Source organism: Arachis hypogaea, chromosome 16 (assembly GCF_003086295.3).
Source record: "Arachis hypogaea cultivar Tifrunner chromosome 16, arahy.Tifrunner.gnm2.J5K5, whole genome shotgun sequence".
Classification (NCBI taxonomy): Eukaryota; Viridiplantae; Streptophyta; class Magnoliopsida; order Fabales; family Fabaceae; genus Arachis; species Arachis hypogaea.
In genome coordinates this window covers 68840699-68863953 of record NC_092051.1, presented here as the reverse complement: position 1 = coordinate 68863953, position 23255 = coordinate 68840699, and the positions used below count along the sequence as shown (strand labels likewise).

The following is a 23255-nucleotide window of genomic DNA, read 5'->3' as shown; positions in this document are numbered from 1 at the left end:
GAGATCAGTGATCCCGGAAGTTAGATTCGATCTGAAAGAAGATGAATATCCGGAGATCCAGGAGCAAATTCGAATCAGGAACTGGGAAGTCCTAGCTAATCCTGAAACGAAAGTAGGAAGGAACATGGTCCAGGAGTTCTATGCTAATATGTGGCAGACTGACAAGCAAAAACTATCTGGAACTGCCTTCTATGAATTTCGGACCATGGTCAGAGGGAAGATTGTTCATACCACCCCTGACAAGATCAGAGAGATCTTAAAGCTACCTCAACTGAAGGACGATCCAGACTCCTTCAACAGGAGGATGATGAGAGCAGACATTGACCTGGATAAGATTCTAGAGGACATATGTATCCCTGGAGCCAGGTGGACCACCAACATAAAGGGTGTCCCAAATCAACTCAAGAGAGAGGATCTCAAACCAGCCGCCAGAGGATGGCTGGACTTCATTGGGCGTTCTCTGTTGCCCACTAGCAACCGATCTGAAGTCACAGTTAAAAGAGCAGTGATGATTCATTGCATCATGATGGGGAAGGAAGTAGAGGTTCATCAGCTGATTTCCACTGAACTCTACAAGATTGCTAACAAAAATTCAAAAGAGGCCAGGTTGGCTTATCCAAGCGTGATTTCTCTACTCTGCAAAGACGCTGGAGTAAGGATGGGAATAACTGAATATATCCTAATTGAAAAGTCAATCACCAAAGCTTCAATGGAGAGACAACAAGCACAGGAGGATCCCATCAAGAAGAGAGCACAGGAATTCCTCCCAGAGATCCCTCAAGCTGAATACTGGGAATATCTTGAGACGTCCGTCACCAAGATACGGGAAGCTATGGAGCAAATAATAAAAGAACAGAAGGAACACAGTCAAATGCTGACCTATATGTTTAAAGAACAAGAGGAGCAGGGGCGTGACTTAAGGGAACTGAAGCGCCAAAAGTCTTCTCTTGTAGGACCAAGCACCCCAAGGATCAGAGGAACCCCCGTGCCCCCAGAATAAAGGTTGTTAATTTCCAATTTCTGCCTTAACTCTGTGACAGTGTCCTTATAAAAGTTTACCTTAGAAATCATATAATAGTAATTAGTATCTATTTGATTTTATCTCCAATTAAGCTATAGTTTATTTTTCTCATCATCATTAAACATGAATAAAATAGTAGATCTTTTGAATAAGAAGCAATAAAATTTCGAGTTTTAATAAGAGAAATCCTAATTAGTTAAATGTGGTGGCAATGCTTTCTATCTTCTGAATGAATGCTTGAACAGTGCATATGTCTTTTGAATTTGTTGTTTAAGACTGTTAAATATGTTGGCTCTTGAAAGAATGATGAACATGAGACATGTTATTGATAATCTGAAAAATCATAAAAATGATTCTTGAAGCAAGAAAAAGCAGCAAAGAATAAAGCTTGCAGAAAAAAAAAAAGCAAGCAGAAAAAGCCAAAAACTCTTAAAACCAAAAGGCAAGGGCAAATAAAAAGGATCCCAAGGCTTTGAGCATCAGTGGATAGGAGGGCCTAAAGGAATAAAATCCTGGTCTAAGCAGCTAAACCAAGCTGTCCCTAACCATGTGCTTGTGGCGTGAAGGTGTCAAGTGAAAACTTGAGACTGAACGGTTAAAGTCAAGGTCCAAAGCAAAAAGAAGAGTGTGCTTAAGAACTCTGGACACCTCTAATTGGGGACTTTAGCAAAGCTGAGTCACAATCTAAAAGGTTCACCCAATTATGTGTCTGTGGCATTTATGTATCCGATGGTAACATTGGAAAACAAAGTGCTTAGGGCCACGGCCAAGACTCATAAAATAGCTGTGTTCAAGAATCATCATACTGAAATAGGATACTCAATAACACTATCTGAATTCTAAATTCCTATAGATGCCAATCACTCTGAGCTCCAATGGATAAAGTGAGATGCCAAAACTTTTCAGAAGCAAAGAGCTACTAGTCCCGCTCATCTAATTAGAATCTGAGCTTCACTCAAAAACTCTGAGATATTATTGCTTCTCAACTTATTAGTCTTCTATTTTATTTGTCTAAGTTGCTTGAGGACAAGCAACAGTTTAAGTTTGGTGTTGTGATGAGTGGATATTTTATACGCTTTTTGGGGTTAATTTCATATAGTTTTGAGTATGTTTTAGTTAGTTTTTAGTTTATTTCCATTAGTTTTTAGGAAAAATTCATATTTCTGGACTTTACTATGAGTTGTGTGTTTTTCTGTAATTTCAGGTATTTTTCTGGCTGAAATTGAAGGAGCTGAGCAAAAATCTGATTCAGGCTGAAAAAGGACTGCTGATGCTGTTGGATTCTGACCTCCCTGCACTCAAAGCGGATTTTCTGGAGCTACAGAACTCGAAATGGCATGCTTTTAATTGCATTGGAAGGTAGACATCCAGGGCTTTCCAGCAATATATAATAGTCCATACTTTGCACAAGGATAGATGACGTAAACTGGCGTTCAACGCCAGTTCTCTGCCCAATTCTGGCGTCCAGCGCCAGAAAAGGATCAAAAGCTGGAGTTGAACGCCCAAACTGGCATAAAAACTGGCGTTCAACTCCACAAATGGCCTCTGCACGTGAATTGCTTAAGTCTCAGCCCAGCACACACCAAGTGGGCCCCAGAAGTGGATCTCTGCATCATCCATCATAGTCTACTCATATTTTGTAACCCTAGGCTACTAGTTTAGTATTTAAACAACTTTTAGAGACTTATTTTATATCGCATGACATTTTTAGATCAAACCCTTGTATTCTCTGACGGCATGAGTCTCTAAACCCCATTGTTGGGGGTGAGGAGCTCTGCTGTGTCTCGATGAATTAATGCAAGTATTTCTGTTTTCCATTCAAACACGCTTGTTCCTATCTAAGATGTTCATTCGCGCTTAACTGTGATGAAGGTGATGATCTGTGACATTCATCACCTTCCTCAAACCATGAACGTGTGCCTGACAACCACCTCCGTTCTATATCCGATTGAATGAGTATCTCTGAGATCTCTTAATCAGAATCTCCGTGGTATAAGCTAGAACTGATGGCGGCATTCATGAGAATCCGGAAAGTCTAAACCTTGTCTGTGGTATTCCGAGTAGGATTCAAGGATTGAACGACTGCGACGAGCTTCAAACTCCTGAAGGCTGGGCGTTAGTGACAGACGCAAAAGGATAGTAAATCCTATTCCAACCGGATTGAGAACCAACCGGTGATTAGCCGTGCTGTGACAGAGCGCGTGAGCGTAGTTTTCACTGGAAGGATGGAAGGTAGCCATTGACAACGGTGATCCACCAACACACAGCTTGCCATAGGAGGACGTGCGTGCGTGAATCAGAAGACAGAGGAAAGCAAAGATTCAGAAGACAAAGCATCTCCAAAACTCCAACATATTCTCCATTACTGCACAACAAGTAACCTTTAATTTATGCTCTCTTGGTTATTCGCAATTCAAATGATAAACATAATTGACTTCCTGACTAAGATTTACAAGATAACTATAGATTGCTTCAAACCAACAATCTCCGTGGGATTCGACCCTTACTCACGTAAGGTATTACTTGGACGACCCAGTGCACTTGCTGGTTAGTGGTACGAGTTGTGAAAAGTGTGATTCACAATTTGTGCACCAACGACCCAGTGCACTTGCTGGTTAGTTGTGCAGAATTATGACAAAGTGTGATTCACGTTTGAGAGCTCCAAGTCTTTGGCGCCATTGTTGATGATCACAATTTCGTGCACCAGTGGTATAAGCTAGAATTATTGGCGGCCATTCCTGAGATCCGGAAAGTCTAAACCTTGTCTGTGGTATTCCGAGTAGGATCTGGGAAGGAATGACTATGACGAGCTTCAAACTCGCGAGTGTCGGGCGTAGTGACAGATGCAAAAGGATCAATGGATCCTATTCCAACATGAGTGAGAACCGACAGATGATTAGCCGTACGGTGACAGCGCATTTGGACCATTTTCACTGAGAGGACGGGAAGTAGCCATTGACAATGGTGAAGCCCAATATACAGCTTGCCATGTAAAGGAGTATGAATGATTGGATGAAGACAATAGGAAAGCAGAGATTCAGAAAGAACAAAGCATCTCCATACACTTATCTGAAATTCCTACCACTGAATTGCATAAGTATCTCTATCCTATTTTATGTTTTAATTATATTTTAATCATCAAAATCTCATAACCATTTGAATCTGCCTGACTGAGATTTACAAGGATGACCATGGCTAGCTTCAAGCCAACAATCTCTATGGGATCGACCCTTACTCAAAGGTTTATTACTTGGACGACCCAGTGCACTTGCTGGTTAGTTGTGCAGAGTTTTGAAAAAGAATTGAGATTATGAACGTGCGTATTAGGTTTGTGGCGCCATTACCAGAGATCACAATTTCGTGCACCAAAGGCCCAAAACTGGTGTTCAACGCCAGCCAGCTACCCCAGAGGAGAAGATTAGAGTCTTTGTGGTAGAGGCTAGAACCCAAAGGCGTAGCATTCTTTGATCCAGAAGATTCGACCTTGTCTGTGGTATTTTGAGTAGGATCACTAAGGAGAATGAACTGCAAGAGCTTCACCCTCAATGAGAATGGATCCACACTAACCTCATGTTCAGATCTGGAGGAGCATTGACGACCTCTCAAACGGCATTGATCACATACAACCTGCCATAGAAAAAATCACTCACAGTTGAAGAAGACAGTAAGACCGGATTAATTCAGAAGAACAAAGCATCTCCAAGCCTTAACCATCTTCTTATCACAGTTTACACAACTTTTGAGTTAAGTTCTCTTTATTTTCTTTTATGCATTTAAACAAATCCAATAACTCTTCTATCTGCCTGACTAAGATCTACAAGATAACCATAGCTTGCTTTAAACCACAATCCTCGTGGGATCGAACCTGACTCGCTCAAGTATTACTTGGATGACCCAGTGCACTTGCTGGTTCAGCTTTACGAAGTGTGGGAATTAGTGCACCACTCTCCTAGTTCAGTTCTTTTTTATTCTTGAACACAACTTCTTTTCAGTCTTGGCCGTGACCCTAAGCACTTTGTTTTCCCATATTACCACCGGATACATAAACGCCACAGACACTTAACTGGGTGAACCTTTTGGATAGCGATTCAGCTTTGCTAGAATCCCCAGCCAGTGGTGTCTAGAGTTCTTAAGCGCACTCTTCTTGCTTTGGATCACGACTTTAACTGCTAAGTCTCAAGCTTTTCACTTGATACCTTCACACCACAACCGTATTATTAGGGGAGCAGCTCATTTGAACTATTTAGGCCAAGATTTTATTTCTTTTAGGCCTCCTAACCATTGATGCTCAAAGCCTTGGACCCTTGCTCTTGCCTTTTGGTTTTAAGAGCTATTGGCTTTTTCTTTTTCTCATTTTTTTCTTTTTTTTCCAATTTTTTTTTTTTTAATTTTTTTCACAATTTCTTTCTTTCTTTCTGCTGCTTTTTCTTGCTTCAAGAATCAATATTTGGATTTTTTAGATTACCAATAATACTTCTCCTTTTTCATCATTCTTTCAAGAGCTAACATTCTTAACTCCAACATCAAATATGCACTGTTTATTTCATGCATTCAGAGAGTAAAACCAATGCCACCACATCAAAATAATTGAACTATTACTATTATATAACTCGAAATTCATGTATCACCCTATTCTTTTTCAATTAAACTCTCTTTTAAGCAAGGTGAGAGATGCATAGAATATTTCATAGCCTTAAGACATAAATAAAGATGATCTTGTACTAGAAACAGACAATTAGACAAACATCTGGAAAATAGAAAAATAATATAAGCAAGGTGATTTAAGGGAACTGGACCACCTTAGTGACGGTGGCTGCTACTCCCTCTAGTGGATCCAATAGAGCATTGAAGCTCCTCTATGTCTCGTCCTTGCCTCTGTTGCTCCTCCCTCATGGTTCTTTGATCATCTTTTATCTCATGGAGGATGGTGGATTGGTCTTGGTGGTCTAACCTTAGCTGATCCACGTTTTAACTCCACTCTCCCAGAGAGGTGTTCAGTTGATCCAAAAAATTTCAAGGAGGAAAATACATCTCCTGATGCATCTCAGTGATTTCCTATTGAGGTGGCTCCATATGCTCTTTTTATGGTCCTTGTGCCGACTCTCTAACATGCTCCATCCTTCTTTTAGTGATGGGCTTGTCCTCTTCTATGACAATTCCAGCTGAATTGCATAGGTGACAAATGAAGTGAGGGAAGTGGAGGCAAGTACCTTTCCTTTCCTCTTCCTTGAGGTTTCACCAGTCTTTGGTGCTATACTTAGGGATGGTAGAAGTCAAAAAGCAAAGCTTTTGCAACACCAAAGTTAAGAACTTTGCTCGTCCTCGAGTAAATAAGAACAAAAAGGGAAGAATTCGAATTCCCTCCCCCCTTGTGGGAGTTGAACGCCCAGCTCCTGCTCCTAGCTAGCGTTCAACAGTAGCTTCATGTTTCTCATGGGGTATTGGACGCCCATTGGGGGCCTCCTTCCTGGTGTTCAACGCCAGGTCTCTGCCTCCTTTGGGGCGTTGAACCCCCAGCCTCTACTCCCTGGCTGGGGTTCAACGCCAGCTTCTTGCTCCATATTGGGCGTTGAATGCCCAGGAGGGACTCCCTTCCTGGCGTTCAATGCCAGGTTTTCACTCCATCTTGGGCGTTGAATGATGAACGGATTTTTGACGGTTTAGAATTTCACAAATGAAATCTCGTTGAAGTATAGTCTCTAAACCAACAATAATCCTTTCATGCAAAAATTTGTTTGTCACAAGTACAAACCCCTAAAATCTATAAACCGAAGTATTTAAACCTCGGGTCGTCTCTCAAAGGACTTGCAGGGTAGTGTTCTTGTTATTGGTTATGGACTTGTTTATTTTGGGGTTTTGGATGAGGAATGTGAATAGTAAATGGTAGGAAAACTTTATTCACAAAATGGTCTTGGCAAGGTTTGGTTGTCAAGGGTCTTCATCATTATCACTAGCCACAAGTATGGTAGTTGCAAGGATTAATCCCACTTAGTCATCCTTAAATCGATTAACAAAGGAAAGTCAAGTGAGTTATATCAATCCTAGTCCATAAGTCCTAGCTTTCCACTAATTGGATTAATGAAGGCTAGAGTTAATGGCTATCAACTATCAATCAATTGGACACTAGTGACTCAAGAAATCCTAAGTTACCTTCTCAAGCCAAGAACATAAAATTCTAGTCTAAAATTCTTCCAAGCATTTAATCAAACACTTGGAAGGCACAAAAGAAAAGTATAGTCAATCACAACAAGAATGAATTCTAACTACAATTGAATGTAAAGAATTAACAACAACAATCAAGGAAATCACAATTATCATGAATTACCTCAAATTGCATTATTAAAAGAAAATAAAGAGAACAAGAGTATCATGATTACAAAACCTAGAAACAAAATAAGAGAAATTACAACAAGAGAATAGGGATAGAGAGAAGAACCAAAGTGTAGCAATCATCAATTAAAGGTAGAAGTAGAAGGAGACTTGAATTAAACCTAGAACTATGAGATCCTAATCTAACCCTAATTCCTAATCCTAATTCTAGAGAGAAGAGAGAGCTTCTCTCTCTAACTCTAACTACTTCTAAAACTAAGCTATGACTAATGATTAAAAGTAAAAGTAAAGTATGAAAAGTATGTAAAGTATGTTGATTCCCTTTCAATCCTTGGCTTAAATAGCATCAGAAATGAGTTGGATTGGGCCCACAAGGCTTCTAAAATCGCTGGCCACGTTTGCATTAAGTGGGTCATGTGCCACCATCAGCGCGTCCGCGTACCGTGCGCGTGCGCGCCCCTATGCGCGATGCAACTATGGCAAATCTTATATCGTTTTGAAGCCCCGGATGTTAGCTTTCCAACCCAACTGGAACCGCATCAATTGGACCTCTGTAGCTCAAGTTATGGTCGTTTAAGTGCAAAGAGGTCGGCTTGACAGCTTTCCGGTTCTTTCATTTCTTCATGAGTTCTCCAACTTTTCATGCTTTCTTTCTTCATTCCCTTGATCCAATCTTTGCCTCCTAAACCTTAAATCACTTAACAAACATATCAAGGCATCTAATAGAATCAAGGTGAATTAAATTTAGCTATTTTGAGTCCTAAAAAGCATGTTTTCACATTCAAGCACAATTAAAGGAGAATATACAAAACCATGCTATTTCTTGAATAAATATGGGTAAAAGGTGATAAAATCCCCAAAAATCAATACAAGATAAACCCTACAAATGGGGTTTGTCATTGAACGCCCACACTTCTCCCAGTGTGGCGTTCAACGCCAGGTCTTTCTCCTTGTCTGGCGTTCAACACCAGCAAGGGAATCTCCCCAGGGTGTTCTACTTTTTCATCTTTCAATGCCCTTGGTCCTGTTCTAAGTGCTGCACATAATCACAAATATTAAAAAGCAAAGGAAACAACTATAAAAATAAACTGAAATATTCCTCCTTGGTTTTGTTCTAAGTGCTGCACATAATCCCAACAAGCGCTTTTTTAATGTCATTAGCTTGACACTTGATTGTTGACTTTCTTCCTCTTCTTCTAGTTGGTTAACAGAAATGACTCCATGGGAAATGAGGGGCAGATTTGTGCCCTCAGATTTGAATTCCTCGTAACAAGCCTTCTTTTAGTGTGATGAGCTTGATTCTTCTTGCTTGTTAGGGTAGGGGTTGTATTGTTTCTCCATCCCCTATGCATCTTCCTCTTGGGACCTTCCTCCTTGGTGGGTGGTGACTGCCCAACACCAAACTTAAGTTTGGTGTCTGGAGAAATTGTATGAGTTTTCATCAAAGGAGGAGGCTTCAGTATTGTACTCTCTATGGAAGTACCTCCTTTATCAGGGGGTAGTGGAGGTTTCAGGACCTTGATAATCATGTAATCCTTCTGTAACCTCAGCACCAATTCACCTCTCTCAGCATTAGAGAGGTTTCTTCCAGCAGAGAGGGACCATTGCTCCAAAATCTTAGCAAAAGGAATATTGATTTGCATCTTTTTAGAGCCTTCCAAGGATTGTGAGTAGTGCTCGTCCTTGGTCTCCTTTTGGGGCATCTGAAGGTGTGGGACTTCAGGCTTTCTTCCCATAAGAGGGGCATGCAACAATGTACTTCCAGCCTCTTCTTGAGTCTCTTATTCATTTAGTTCTTCAACACTGTGAACCATCTTAGGCTCAGTCTCCTTGGTACTAATGAGGGTCAGACACTCTTCTCTTGGATTCAACTCTGTGTCTCTGGCAAGAGTGTTAGGAGGTCTTTGCAGTTTCTGAGGAAGGTGATGAGTCCATATTTTACGATATATTTTGGTTTGATTTGAGTGAATTTTATCACATAAACCCACATTTATTCATCTAAATAGCATTCTTTTGAGATTTCTTCCTAAATTGCACTTGAAAGTGAAAACATGCTCTTTTGTGCTTAATTTAGTCAATTTTAATTTACTTTAATCCTATTTGGTGCCTTGATGTATTTGTTAAGTGATTTCAGGTTTTTAAGGCAAGTTTGGGTTGAAGAAGTGAAGAAAGAGCATCCAAAAGGGGAGAAATCATGAAGGAAATGGAGTTTGGAAGCTGCAGCAAAGGTGCATACGCACAATGATGCGTGCGTACGCACAACAGTGACTTCGTGCAAGGATGCATACGCAACAAATGTCATGCGTACGCACGATGGGAATTCTGCGGAACCATGCGTACTAGGGGTGGCAAAATGGGTTGAACCCGTCGGGCCGATCTGCTAAACCCGTTAAAAAGGGCGGGTCGGGTTAGGATTTGGAGCCCGCCAAATTAAAAAAATCCACCAAACTCACACCGCTAAATTGGCGGGTTTTGGCGGGGCGGGGCGAGTCTGTCCGCCGGGCCGAAGATTTTTATTTTTCTTTTTTTATTAAATAAAAGAGTGATTACTATTATAAAATTAATAATTATAGAATTTTCAAACACTTTTTTTGTTTTTGTTTTTATTCTTCTTTTAGTTATTAACTTTATTTATTTTATTTTACAATTTCGTATATTTGTTCGAATTATGTGACTTGTTTTTTAAAATAAAGATAGTTCTATTGACAAATATTATTTTGAACAATTTTATTGAAGTTAAAAATTAAAAAAGATAGTAAAAAAATTATATTATAATTTGACTATTTTTTATTTGTATTTGATTTTTTAATTATTAATTTTTAGTTAATTTTAATGAATTTTATTTTACAAAAAAAAAAGTCAAGCGGGCTAGCCCGCCGACCCGCCAATCCGCCATAAAACGGGGCGGGCTAGCATTTTAAACCCATTTTAGTTGGCGGGGGGGCCAACCCGACCCGTTTATAGGGCGGGCCTAGGCGGGGAGGGGGGGTTGGGGCGGGCCGGCCCGCTTTGCCACCCGTAATATGTGCTGGTATGATCGCACCTATTAAAGTATGCGCACACAATTATCATAAGCATGTCTCGCGACGTAGGGTAAGTCGAGCTTCGAATCCCTGTGGGCCCGTGCGAGCTTGCCAAAAATCAGGTCATTGAGGCTCGCTTTAGCTAAACTATTCAAGATAGCGTCGTTTAAAGAACGAGGGTAACTACGATGTAAAAAAAAATAAAAAAAAGAGGTGCAACACGAGGACTTCCCAGGAGGTCACCCATCCTAGTACTACTCTCTCCCAAGCACCCTTAACTGCGGAGTTCTGATGGGATCCGGTGCATTAGTGCTGGTATGATCGCACCTATTAAAGTTTGCGCACATAATTATCATAAGCATGTCTCGCGACGTAGGGTAAGTCGAGCTGCGAAGCCCTGCGGGCCCGTGTGAGCTTGCCAAAAATCATGTCATTGAGGCTCGCTTTAGCTAAACTATTCAAGATAGCGTCGTTTAAAGAACGAGGGTAAGCACGACGTAAAAAAAAAAAAGGTGCAACACGAGGACTTCCCAGGAGGTCAGGTCACCCATCCTAGGACTACTCTCGCCCAAGCACACTTAACTGTGGAGTTCTGATGGGATCCGGTGCATTAGTGCTGGTATGATCGCACCTATTAAAGTTATGCGCACACAATTATCATAAGCATGTCTCGCGACGTAGGGTAAGTCGAGCTGCGAATCCCTGTGGGGCCCGTAAGAGCTTGCCGAAAATTAGGTCATTGAGTCTCGCTTTAGCTAAACTATTCAAGATAGCGTCGTTTAAAGAACGAGGGTAAGCACGACATAAAAAAAAAAGAGGTGCAACACGAGGACTTCCCAAGAGGTCAGGTCACCCATCCTAGTACTACTCTCGCCCATGCATGCTTAACTGCGAAGTTCTGATGGGATCCGGTGCATTAGTGCTGGTATGATTGCACCTATTAAAGTATGCGCACACAATTATCATAAGCATGTCTCGCGACGTAGGGTAAGTCGAGTTGCGAATCCCTGCAGGGTGATGACAAGTCATATTGCCTTGCAATGAAAATAGGCCAAAAGGCTTTGGCAAGGATTCGAACCTGGGAGCTCCATGGAGAACAAGGGAAGAGCGTTTTTCCTTGTGCAAAGAAAATAAGCCAAAAGGGCTCACCCAAGGCTCGAACCTGGAGCTTTCTTGTAGAAGCACTCCTTACTCTCCACTCTTCCAGGGAAATTATCTCCATTTGCCTCCACCAAGAGTTGAACCTGGGACCTTGAAGACAAGAGCAAGGCACTGCATGGGGAGCTCAGTTGGTTTTCCCAACTGAGCACTACTCTCCCCCATCTCCCCTCACTTTGGCGCACAACTTTGACACACCAAGGAGCCTTGTGCACCCCATGACACGGCCAGGACATGAAGAGCTCAGTTCAAAATTCCAACTGAGCTCTAGTGTCACGCAACATGTCCAAGGGAGGCTGGCGCACCAAAAATTAAAGAAGCATGGCAAGTTGGGCGCTCAGTTTGGTTTTCCAACTGAGCTTGCCCCTGGGAGGTGCACTTGGGCCAAAATTCACCAAAATCCAATTTAATTTATTTCTTCACCAAATTTGAAAGCCCATCCAAATTCTAAAATCTAAGAATAGAAAGTGTATAAATAGAAGCTAGTTTGATTTAGTTAGGACCTCTAGACTTTACTTTGAATTTTTCTTTTAGCTTTCATTTTTCATTTTGAGCTTTTACTTTTGAATTGAGATCTTAGAGAATTGGGAAGGAGAATTGATCTCTCTTCTTCCTTGTTCTTGCTTGAGCACTCTTTACTTTTCTTGCTTTGGATCTTGGGTGAAGAATTGAAGAACTTCTATTTCAATCTCACCTTGAGATCTTGTTTTAATCTTCTACATAATTGAATTTCAGTTTCTATTTACTGCTTCAGTCTTCTACTCTTCTGCAATTTAATTTCCTTTATTTCTTTTGCAATTGTTCCTGTTGGATCAAGGAAGGATTTGAGATCTAGACTTGTTATCTAGTCTCTTCCACTCCTGAGATCTTCAACCACTTTTAAATTGCTGCAAATTAAGCATTGCTCACTTTCTGTTTTTTTTTTCAAGCATTTCTACTTTTCTGTTTAGATCTATTTCAATTCAATTACTCCTTTACTCTTCTGTTTATTACAATTCACTTGTTCTCGTTTAAATTCTGCAATCCCAATTCCCAATTCCTTTTATAATTCAAGCAATTTACATTTCTTGCACTTTAAGATTCAGTCATTTACATTTCTTGCAATTTAAGTTTCTGCAATTTATATTACTTGCACTCTAAGATTCATCACTTTTACTTCCTTTGCTCTTTAATTTACAGCAATTACCCCTCTCCCTTTACATTTCAAGCAATTTAACTTCTGTCAATTACAAACCTCTCAACCAACACTTGATTCGCTTAACTAAATCAACCACTAAACTAAAATTGCTCAATCCTTCAATCCCTGTGGGATCGACCTCACTCATGTGAGTTACTATTACTTGATGCGACCCGGTACACTTGCCGGTGAGTTTTGTGTTGGATCGTTTTCCACACATCAAGTTTTTGGAGCCGTTGCCGGGGATTGATTAGGTTGACAATGATTAAGTGAGGTGGTGGTCTAGATGAAGCACTTTTTTTTTTCTTTTTACTAAGCATACTAACTGTTTGAATTTTTGCTTAAGTTAACACTAACTTCACTCTAGCAATAGAGTGCTTAATTTTGGTTACTGGTTCTGTGTTTATGTCAGGAGGAAGAAGCGATGAATCCATACCTTTTGATCCTGAAACACTTTGGAAGTTAAGAAGAGAACCAAGAAATGGAGAAAAATCCAACAAATTCACAAGTGGGAGTGGCCAACGACAATGGTCAGCCCCAAAGGAGAGTATTTGCCTCATATACATTTGCTAATCTAAGGGATTGTGGGAGTAGCATCCTTACCCCAAATGTCGATGCAAATAACTTTGAATTGAAGTCCCAACTCATCACCTTGGTGCAGAACAACTGTTCTTATGGAGGAGGCCCCTTGGAAGATCCAAACCAGCACCTATCCACCTTCCTGAGGATATGTAACACGGTGAAGACCAATGCTGTGCATCCTGACAGTTACAGATTGCTGCTATTTCCATTTTCCCTCAAAGACAAAGCCAGTCAATGGTTGGAGTCATTTCTAAGAGATAGCATCAACAATTGGGAAGATCTAGTGAGCAAATTCCTTGCTGAATTTTACCCGCCTCAGAGGATTATTAGATTGAAGACCGAAGTACAAATATTCACACAGATGGATGCTGAACCTCTCTATGAGGCATGGGAGAGATACAAGGCTCTAATCAGGAAGTGCCCTCCTGAGATGTTTAATGATGGGATAAACTCCAAAATTTCTATGAAGGACTGACAATGAAAGCTCAAGAGGCACTTGACTATTCAGCAGGAGGCTCAATGCAACTCATGAAGACAGCTGAAGAGGCCCAAAACCTCATTGATATGGTGGCAAACAATCAATATTTCTTTGCTCATCAGAGACAACGCCAGCCATCACAAAGGAAAGGAGTGCTAGAGTTGGAAGGAGTAGACACCATCCTAGCTCAAAACAAGATAATGCAGCAGCAAATCCAGCAACAATTTGAGCAGATGGCTAAAAAGATTGATAGCTTGCAAGTTGCAGCAGTGAATACAAGCCAACCATCAACCACATGGGGGCAAAATGAAGAAAACTAAGAAGATCAGCAGCAGGAACAACCTCAATATGTGCACAACCAAGGTTCAGGCCAAAATGAGGTTTATGGTGACACCTACAATCCATCCTGTAAGAACCATCCAAATCTCAGATGGGGAGATAACCACACTCAAAACCAACAACCATGGCAAAGGAATTCAAACCAAAACAACTCAAGAAACAACCAGAACAACAACCAGCAAAACATAATGCATAATCCATATAGAAAACACCAAAATAACCATCATCCACCTTCCACATCCATATTCCACCCACAAAATAATCCCACAAATAGTTCAAACAACTTCCAGCAACAACCATCTCATTTTACACAACCACAACCAAATCCAGACTCCCAAAGAATCTCTAGTTTAGAGATAATGATGGAGAAACTCATGAAAAATCAAGAGATGGCAAGACAAGATCAGGAAGCAGCACGGAAGGATCAAGCCATAACAAGTAAAAACCAAGAAGCTTCAATTAAAAACCAAGAAGCTTTAATCAGAAATCTTGAGAGGCATATGGAACAAATGGCTAAACGAATTGCAGAGATGGGTGAGAAGAAATCAAATGCATCCCCTAGTGCCACTCAAGACCACCCAAGGGACAAAAGAAAGGCTACAAAGTGGGAGGAGTGCAAGGCAATCATAGTGGGAAGTGAGAAGACTGGAGGGAAAGAAGTCATCAATCAGGAAGAACACAACAGAGAAGTTCCACAAGAAGAGACAGAAGAGAGAAGAGAAAAGGATAGAAAGACCAAGAATGCAAAAAGCTCAAAGAGAGACAAGAATATCCTTAAGCCACAGCTACAAGAGAAGAAGGAAGGGGTGAAGCCATATATCCCCAAACTTCCATACCCTCAGAGGTTCAAAAAAGAGAATGAGGATAAGCAATACTCAAAGTTCCTGGACATATTCAAGACACTCAGCATCAATATTCCTTTCTTAGAAGCACTTGAACAGATGCCAATGTATGCCAAATTTATGAAGGAAGTGCTGACAAAGAAAAAGTCCCTAAAAGAAGGACAAATTATTGAGATGACAATGGAATGTAGTGCTATTCTCCAAAGAGAGTTGCCAGAGAAGAAAGATGATCCTGGGAGTTTTTATATACCTTGCACCATAGGAAACATAACAATTGAGAAGTCATTCTGTGATCTTGGTGCAAGCATAAATTTGATGCATTTGTCTCTAATGAGGAAACTCCAAATTGTCGAGCTGAAATCCATATGAATACTTCTTCAAATGGCTGATAAATCCATTCAGCAAGCACTTGGAGTTGTAGAGAATGTGCTGATAAAAGTGGGAAAATTTCTTCTCCCAGCTGATTTTGTCATTCTGGATATGGAGGAGGACCCTAACACTCCCATCATTCTTGGGAGGCCTTTCCTAGCTATGGGCAGAGCATTGATAGATGTTGAAAAGGGAGAATTGTTGCTAAGAGTGCATGATGAGCACCTAGCATTCCATGTTTTTAAAACCTTGCATGAGCCAATTCAAGAAAAAGATTCTATGAAGGATAAGGCCAGAGATCAAAGTTTGAAGGAGGTAGTCAATGAGTTAGCTCCAAGACTTCTAAATCCATGCTTGAAAGCAGTAGAGATGGTGCAACAAACCAAAGAAATCTAGGAGGAACTAGATCCAAAATCTCCAGATGAGAAATTCAACATCTCAGAAAAGGAACCACCAAGGCAGGGAGTATCTTTTGAGAAAGAAAAGAAGAAGAGGCCAAGAAGGTGGAGAAACAAGAAGATCCCTACTGAAGGCTTTTCACCAGGGGATAAAGTAGTGTTAAACACCCAACCAATGAAGGTGTCCCCACAATCATCTGAATACTACACTGTGAACCGGGTCCTTTCACTTGAACACCTAGAGATCATCAAAGAGGAGACCGGAAGGAAGTTCACAGTAAGAGGAGAAAAGCTGAGGCACTATGATTTTCAACCCCTATGATCAAAGGATAAGATGTCAAGCTAGTGACAATAAAGAAGCGCTTGTTGGGAGGTAACCCAACCTGAGGTAGTTTTATTTTCATGGCTATTTCAATAAAAAGGTCAATTAGTTTTGTCTACATTGCAAGAAGCTAAGTTTGGTGTTGCACACCAAAACAATCTAAGGGAGAGTGAAGGATTCTAAGTTTGGTGTTCCACCAAAGTCTCATCATAAAACACATTCTCACTTTCTGCATAATGCTAGCTTCAAGCATTTAGATAAACTAGTTAACTATTTACTGTTTCATAGTTTTTAGTTTTATTACCTTTAGCATGGAAAAAGGATTTCACAGACAATAAATTTGCTGCATGAGAGACATTGGCAAGGAACTAAGTTTGGTGTTCACACACCAAAGTAAGTTCAAAAGCCCACAAATAAGCTTTGCAAATTAACCGAATACCCTAAGGGCTTGAGAAGCAAGCCACTTTCGAGGATTATGCAGGAAAATAGCCAACAAATTAAAGAACACTTGCATTATGACTCAAAAGGAGCAAACAAAAGGAAGAATGAGAAGCTGCAACCCACAGGTTGTATCTATACTTGATTCTTGTTGTTATGTAATGATTTAATTCAGAGACTCCTTTATGTCTGGCTGGAATGATCATTTATTTGCAAGTGGAAATACATGCTGAAGAAAGCTATCTGCATAATTTTTTTACTTGAAAGATTTTCTGCATAATAAATGTCATCCTTCATTAACTTGAATACTTTGTTTTGTTTCCCCTTACTGTTTGAATAAAAGAAAAATGTTTGATTTAGAAAAGTAATTGTTCAATGTTGCAAAAGTTAAGATAGAAGTTAGTGGTGGTGTGTGCTTGATTTAATTGTTAGCTCATAGAATAAATGCTGCAGAATGACTTGTTACTTGAAGCTCAAGCCAGTTTGCTGCTATGATCCCTTAATTAATGAAAGCCCCTTGAAAATAAACCAAAACAAAAAGAAAAAGAAAGAAGAAAATCCAAAAGTTGGCAAAGAAACAAACAATAAGACTAGACACCAATAGCTTGGACCCTAGGACATATGCCTATGGTGTTTGTGTACTAGGATATGCTTGGACAAGTAAGTTCTAAGGAGTATTTTAAAACTTGGCAACTTAGATCAACTGATTTGGGATTGCCAACTGAAAGTCCACAATAAAGAGCAACCTAGCTACAAAACATTTAGTTATCCAAAGAGATGCTGGGCATCAATGATCCTAGGAAGAAAAAGGTGAGCCATGTGTCTGTGGTGAAGAAATGTTGAGTGAAATTAAGCCAAAGGCCACTGCAACATTTGCCACCAAGCCTTTAATAAGTAATAAGCTCTTTATGTAAAAGAAAGAAGAAAAACTAACAAGGGAAATGATTAAAAAGTAAGGCATTGTAGCAGCAACCTTGGTGAACCCTTGAGGGAACATGGTTTGTTTTGACAGCAAGTAATAAATGAGCTACTTTTGATCTGCATAAAACCCCATAAACCAAATTCAACTATATGCCTAATAAGGACATGCATACTTATCTATTTCATTCTATCTTCTCTTATGTTTAGTGCTTGCTTGGGGACAAGCAAGTTTTAAGTTTGGTGTTGTGATGACAAGTCATCCTAGCCAAGTTTCACTAGCCTTTTTCTTTATTTTTATTTGGTTTTATGCACTTTCTTGCATTATAAGTAAGTAATTTGGAATGAAAATGCATGACATCTTTGAATCAAACAACCACCATTTAATTTATTCTAAATTATAAGGTTTAAGCTAAATTTAATTGATTTTTAATGATTTGTAAACCTTGTGAATTTGGTGATACTTTGATTGGTTGTTTTGATTATTTGTAGGTGAAGAAAAGAAGAAAGTAAGAAAGCGTTGCTTAAGAAGCGTGCCCAAGGAAAGAAAAAGCGTGGCAAAAATCAAAGAAGAGTGAAAGCTAAGTTGAGAAAGCAAACTGAGCTTCACAAGGACAAATGGGAGAAAGCAAGGCACCAAGCTCAGTTCAATTAGTTAACTGAGCACTAAAATAAAGCAAGGAAACAACATAAGGCTCAGTTCACTAAGTGAGCTTTATCGGGCTCTTTCAAGAATAAATTCAAAGCAAAATTCCAAGGAGTGAAGCCACCAAGTTTCGAACTCATGGCCCAAGGGAAGCAAGAAACGCTCCTTGCAAGGAAAACAAGGAAAAATGGGCCAAAAAGCCTTCCCCAAGGTTCGAACACGGAACCTCACGCTACCTAGCTTGCAAGGGAAATTAGCCAAAAAGCATTCACCAAGACTTGAACCTTGCACCTGAGGGATGACAAGAAGGCACTACTCCAAGGAGGCAAGGGCGCTCAATTGCTTTAATTAACTGAGCGCTACTTTATATTGCCTTGCAAGGAAAATAGGCCAAAAGGCTTTGGCAAGGATTCGAACCTGGGAGCTCCATGGAGAACAAGGGAAGAGGCCTTTTCCTTGTGCAAAGAAAATAAGCCAAAAGGGCTCACCCAAGGCTCGAACCTGGAGCTTCCTTGTAGAAGCACTCCTTACTCTCCACTCTTCCAAGGAAATTATCTCCATTTGCCTCCACCAAGAGTTGAACCTGGGACCTTGAAGGCAAGAGCAAGGCGCTGCATGGGGAGCTCAGTTGGTTTTCCTAACTGAGCACTACTCCCCCCCATCTCCCCTCACTTTGGCGCACAACTTTGACACACTGATGAGAGAACTTTTGCGTGGTCTAGAAATTTGCAGATAAATCCTCGTTGCAAGTATAGTTTCTAAACCTTCAAAAGTCCTTTCATACAAACGTTTTAGTTGTCACAAGTAACAAACCCCTTTTAAAATTGATAACCGAGTATTTAAACCTCGGGTCGTCTTCTCAAGGAATTGCAGGGAGGTATGTTCTTATTATTGGTTATGAGTTTGTAAATTGGGGAAGTTTGGAGTTTGGGCAATGGGCACAGGTATATTTTCAAAGCAATAAAAATAAATAAATAACTGAAAAATAAGCTTTTGGCAAGGTATGAGAACCGGAAATCCTGTCCTTGTTATCCTTATCAGATGTGATGAGAATTGGATTTCAATCCCACTTAGTTAAGTCAAGTGGACTAATTAGCTTGATTCTCAAGTCCTAGTCAACTCCTGTGGAGAGACTAGTGTTAGAGCAATCCTAGCTAAAGCAAAATCTGCCAATTTCAACCACTCCTGAGTTTGACAACTCAAGTGTTACCAATTACCTAACCAAAGCCAAAAGGAAGAAAATATCTAAATTAAATTAAAAGCAAAGCGATCTTAAATCTGAAATACCTCAAATAATATTAATTAAGAAAATCATAACATGAATGTAGCATAAGCCAAATAGGCAACATAACTAATATAAGCATTAAAGTATCTGAACGTAAGAGATAAATATAAATTAAAAGAACGTTGAACCTGGGATTGAGAGTCACTCCTAAAACTAAGAGAAATCCTACATCCTAATCCTAAGAGAGAGGAGAGAATCTCTCTCTCTAAAAACTACATCTACTCCTAAAATTATGAATTATGAGAGCCTCCTCTGAATGGATGCATTCTCCCACTTTATGGCCTCTAATCTGTGTTTTCTGGGCCGCAAACTGGGTCAAAAACAGTCCAGAATTCGCTGCGTTCGAATTTTGCTACGCTGGATTTCTGTTATTGCGACGCGGCCGCATGGATCACGCGGTCGCGTCGCCTAGCTTCAGGGAAACTATATCATATTATATATCAAATTGAAGCCCCGGACGTTAGCTTTCCAACTCAGCTGGAATCACGTCGTTTGGACCTCTATAGCTAAAGTTATAGCTGTTTGAGTGCAGAGAGGTCAGGCTGGACAGCTTAGCAATTTCTCCAACTTCTTGTATTCCTTCCACTTTTGCATGCTTCCTTTCTATCCTCTAAACCATTCCTGCCCTGTAATCTCTGAAATCACTTAACACACATATCAAGGCATCTAATGGTGATAAGAGAGGATTAATAATAAGCAAATATAAGATCAAAGAAGCATGTTTTCAATCAAAGCACATAATTAGGAAGGCAAATGTAAAACCATGCGAATAGTATGAATACGTGGGTAAAGAGTAGATAAAAACCACTCAATTGAGCACAACATAAACCATAAAATAGTGGTTTATCAACCTCCCCACACTTAAACATTAGCATGTCCTCATGCTAAGCTCAAGAGAAGCTATAAAGAAATGAAGAGGAATGGTAGAATGCATGAAATGCAACCTATCTATATGAATGCAACTACATGCAAAAAAAATATTTCTACCTGCTTGGTTAAAAGTAAATAAGCTCTTCAAGACAAACATAAACCAGATTTCACTAATTCAAATCATACAATAAAAAGCAAGTAAACTTGTAAGAAGACAGCTCATGAAAGCAGGGAATATAGAATCAAGCATTGAACCCTCACTGGTAGTGTGTATCACTCTAATCTCTCAAGTGTATAGGGTTATTCACTCTACTCTTCTCTAGTCATGCTTTCTAAACCTTGTTCTTCATCTAACTAATCAACAAAAATTTAGTGTACCAATGCAAACATCATGAGGTCTTTTTCAAGGTTGTAATGGGGCTAAGGTAAGGGTAAAGGTATATATATGGCTAAGTGAGCTATAAATTGAATCTTTGACTAGCCAAGCTCTCACCTAACATACATACACTCTATATAACTTTAAAATCATACCTAGCTACCCATAATTCCCACTTTTGTATGATTCCCATACTCATGTACCAAATTTTTCTTTTTAATTTATCACATGTGCATTGATTTTTCATTAACTTAACATTGGGGTAATTTTGTCCCCTTATTTATTTATCTATATTATATATTTTTTTCTTTTTCTCTTTTTCTCTCTCTCTCTCTTTTTTTGAATCATAAAAGCAAACATAACTTATCAATGCACATGGATTCTTCATTATTTTTCTATTTTGGTTTTTCATGAGTAGGTTCCCAAATTCCCAATATCCAAATAAATTAAATACGTTCCCTTATTAACCAATGTTCCCAAAATTTCCCCACACTTATTTGCTACACAATCTCTATCTTAAGCTAACCAAAGATTCAATTGGGATAATTAATTTGTTTTCTGCTTAAGGCTAGTGATGTGGTTATAGAACAGAAGGGGATTAAAAGCTCAAGGGGCTAACAAAGGTGATGTAAAAGGTAGGCTTATTTGGGGTAAGTGAGTTGATAATCAAATATGGCCTCAATCATACGCAAGCATGTAATTATACTAAACAAAGGACATATAGACTGGAACAAAATACAAATTACAATCATAGAGAAGGAAACACACAGGAATAAAATATTTATGGTTAAATAATGTAACCATGTAAATAAGCTCAAAGTCTCACAGGTTGTGTGTTCTTTGGCTCAAAAACCATGTTCCAATTACAACTTCAAACAAGTTTAACACAAAAATTTTGGTTTTAAATTAGTGAAAATTTTCAAAAAATAGGATCTTAAGAAGAAACTTATTATTTTAACCAAGCAGTAACTAAATGCAAAAATCAAATAAACATGCAATTAAATATGCAAATGCAACAATTAACAGAGAAAATAAAATATTGGTGTATGAGATAGGAAAGTACTAACCCATGGAGATCGGTATCGACCTCCCCACACTTAAAGATTGCACCGTCCTCGGTGCATGCTAAGATGTGCAAGTGGATGGGGGTTGTGGTTCCTCAGCTGGGGCTCTTTTTGTTCCTTTCCATGCTGTTGATTTGGGAATGGCTTTCTCTTTTCCTTTCTTGGTGGCCATCCTAAAAAAGGGAAGAGAAAGTAAATTAAATTCAAAGAGATATATATAGCAAGGAAGACAACAGAAAAGGTGGTGATGGATGCACATTAAGATATAACTGATATTATCACATGCTCGCGAGTACATGTGAAAAGCCAACAATGGGAAATAGCTAGTGCATGTAAAGACAAGTGAATGCAAGGTGTTTATTGGCATGCCGGCAAAGGGCATGAGTAGCATAGACCAAGCAATACTTTATAACAAATCATCACGTTTGTATTGACAATTAATTTCAATTAATACAATAGTAAAGGGAGTTTATGAAAAGCAAGCATTCAGAGTAGTAGGATAAAAGATACTGAAAAGCAGTGCACAATGCCATACGGGCGTTTTCACAAACACATAGCATGCATGTTAAATAATCTAATGAAAATAATAAATTGAACATGCAAGCAACCCTTTAAAAATAAATATATATAATTGTCAAATAATTCCTCTAGTAATCCACAAGTAAAATATAGAAATAATGACCCAAATAAATTTCTAACACCAATGAAAATAATGCAATGAATGAAAGTATGTAAATAAACTAGAATAAAATAAAAAGAAAAATAAGAGAGATGAGAAGGGAAAGAAGATAAGAAAGGAAGAAGAAAGAAATAAGAAAAGATAAGAAAAATAAGGATTAGAGAAGAAGAGATAAGAAATTTGGCTGATCTGGATAATCTGTGCGCCGCTTGTGACGCGGACACGTGAGTGACGCGGTCGCGTGGTGCACAAGAAGGTCAGGTGACGTGGACGCGTGGGGCACGCGTTCGCGTGGGAGGGCTTGGGCTTCCAGCATGAGTCCAGCCCAACTCCAGCATAACTTTCGGCCATGCACCCTTTTGACGTCGATTTTTAGGTCACGCGGCCGCGTGGGTGACACGGTCGCGTGGGAGGCCAATGTTCCCATGGGACGCGGACGCGTCGGCGACGCAGTCGCGTGGGGTGATTTGTGCCATTGGCACGCCTCCAGCGCTGCTCCTGCGAAACTCTCTGTTCATATTAATATTATCTCTCATCTCCTTGCGACGCGGACGCGTCGCTGATGCGGTCGCGTCGCGTGCTCGCTTTTTTTTTAATCTGAAAAGATGCAGAATGCAGTGTTAATATGAATGTGATGCAAAACTCCAGGTTCAATAAAATAAAATAAAATAAAACTCGAAAACAAATAAAACTAAATAAAAATGAAAAAGGAACGATCATACCATGGTGGGTTGTCTCCCACCTAGAACTTTTAGTTAAAGTCCTTAAGTTGGACATTTGATAAGCTTCCTGTTATGGTGGCTTATGCTTGAACTCATCCAAGAATCTCCACCAGTGTTTATGATTCCAATAACCTCCAGGGTCCCAAACTAGGCATGTAAAACCCTTGAGCAGCTTCAAAAAGATTCTTAGGCTCCCGGGCTGTTGGATGTCAGAACAG

General features: G+C 39.6%; 3 non-coding genes across 3 annotated transcripts; all 3 read right to left on the bottom strand.

The window, feature by feature from the left end:
* Window positions 1-10584: 10584 nt before the first annotated feature.
* On the bottom strand, window positions 10585-10703 carry LOC112759919 (5S ribosomal RNA). Its single transcript, XR_003180382.1, has one exon. It is a non-coding gene; the product is annotated as a 5S ribosomal RNA (ribosomal RNA).
* A 180-nt stretch (window positions 10704-10883) lies between these two features.
* LOC112759241 (5S ribosomal RNA) lies at window positions 10884-11007 on the bottom strand. The gene has a single exon (XR_003180020.1). It is a non-coding gene; the product is annotated as a 5S ribosomal RNA (ribosomal RNA).
* A 182-nt stretch (window positions 11008-11189) lies between these two features.
* LOC112759254 (5S ribosomal RNA) lies at window positions 11190-11313 on the bottom strand. The gene has a single exon (XR_003180033.1). It is a non-coding gene; the product is annotated as a 5S ribosomal RNA (ribosomal RNA).
* Window positions 11314-23255: the final 11942 nt, after the last annotated feature.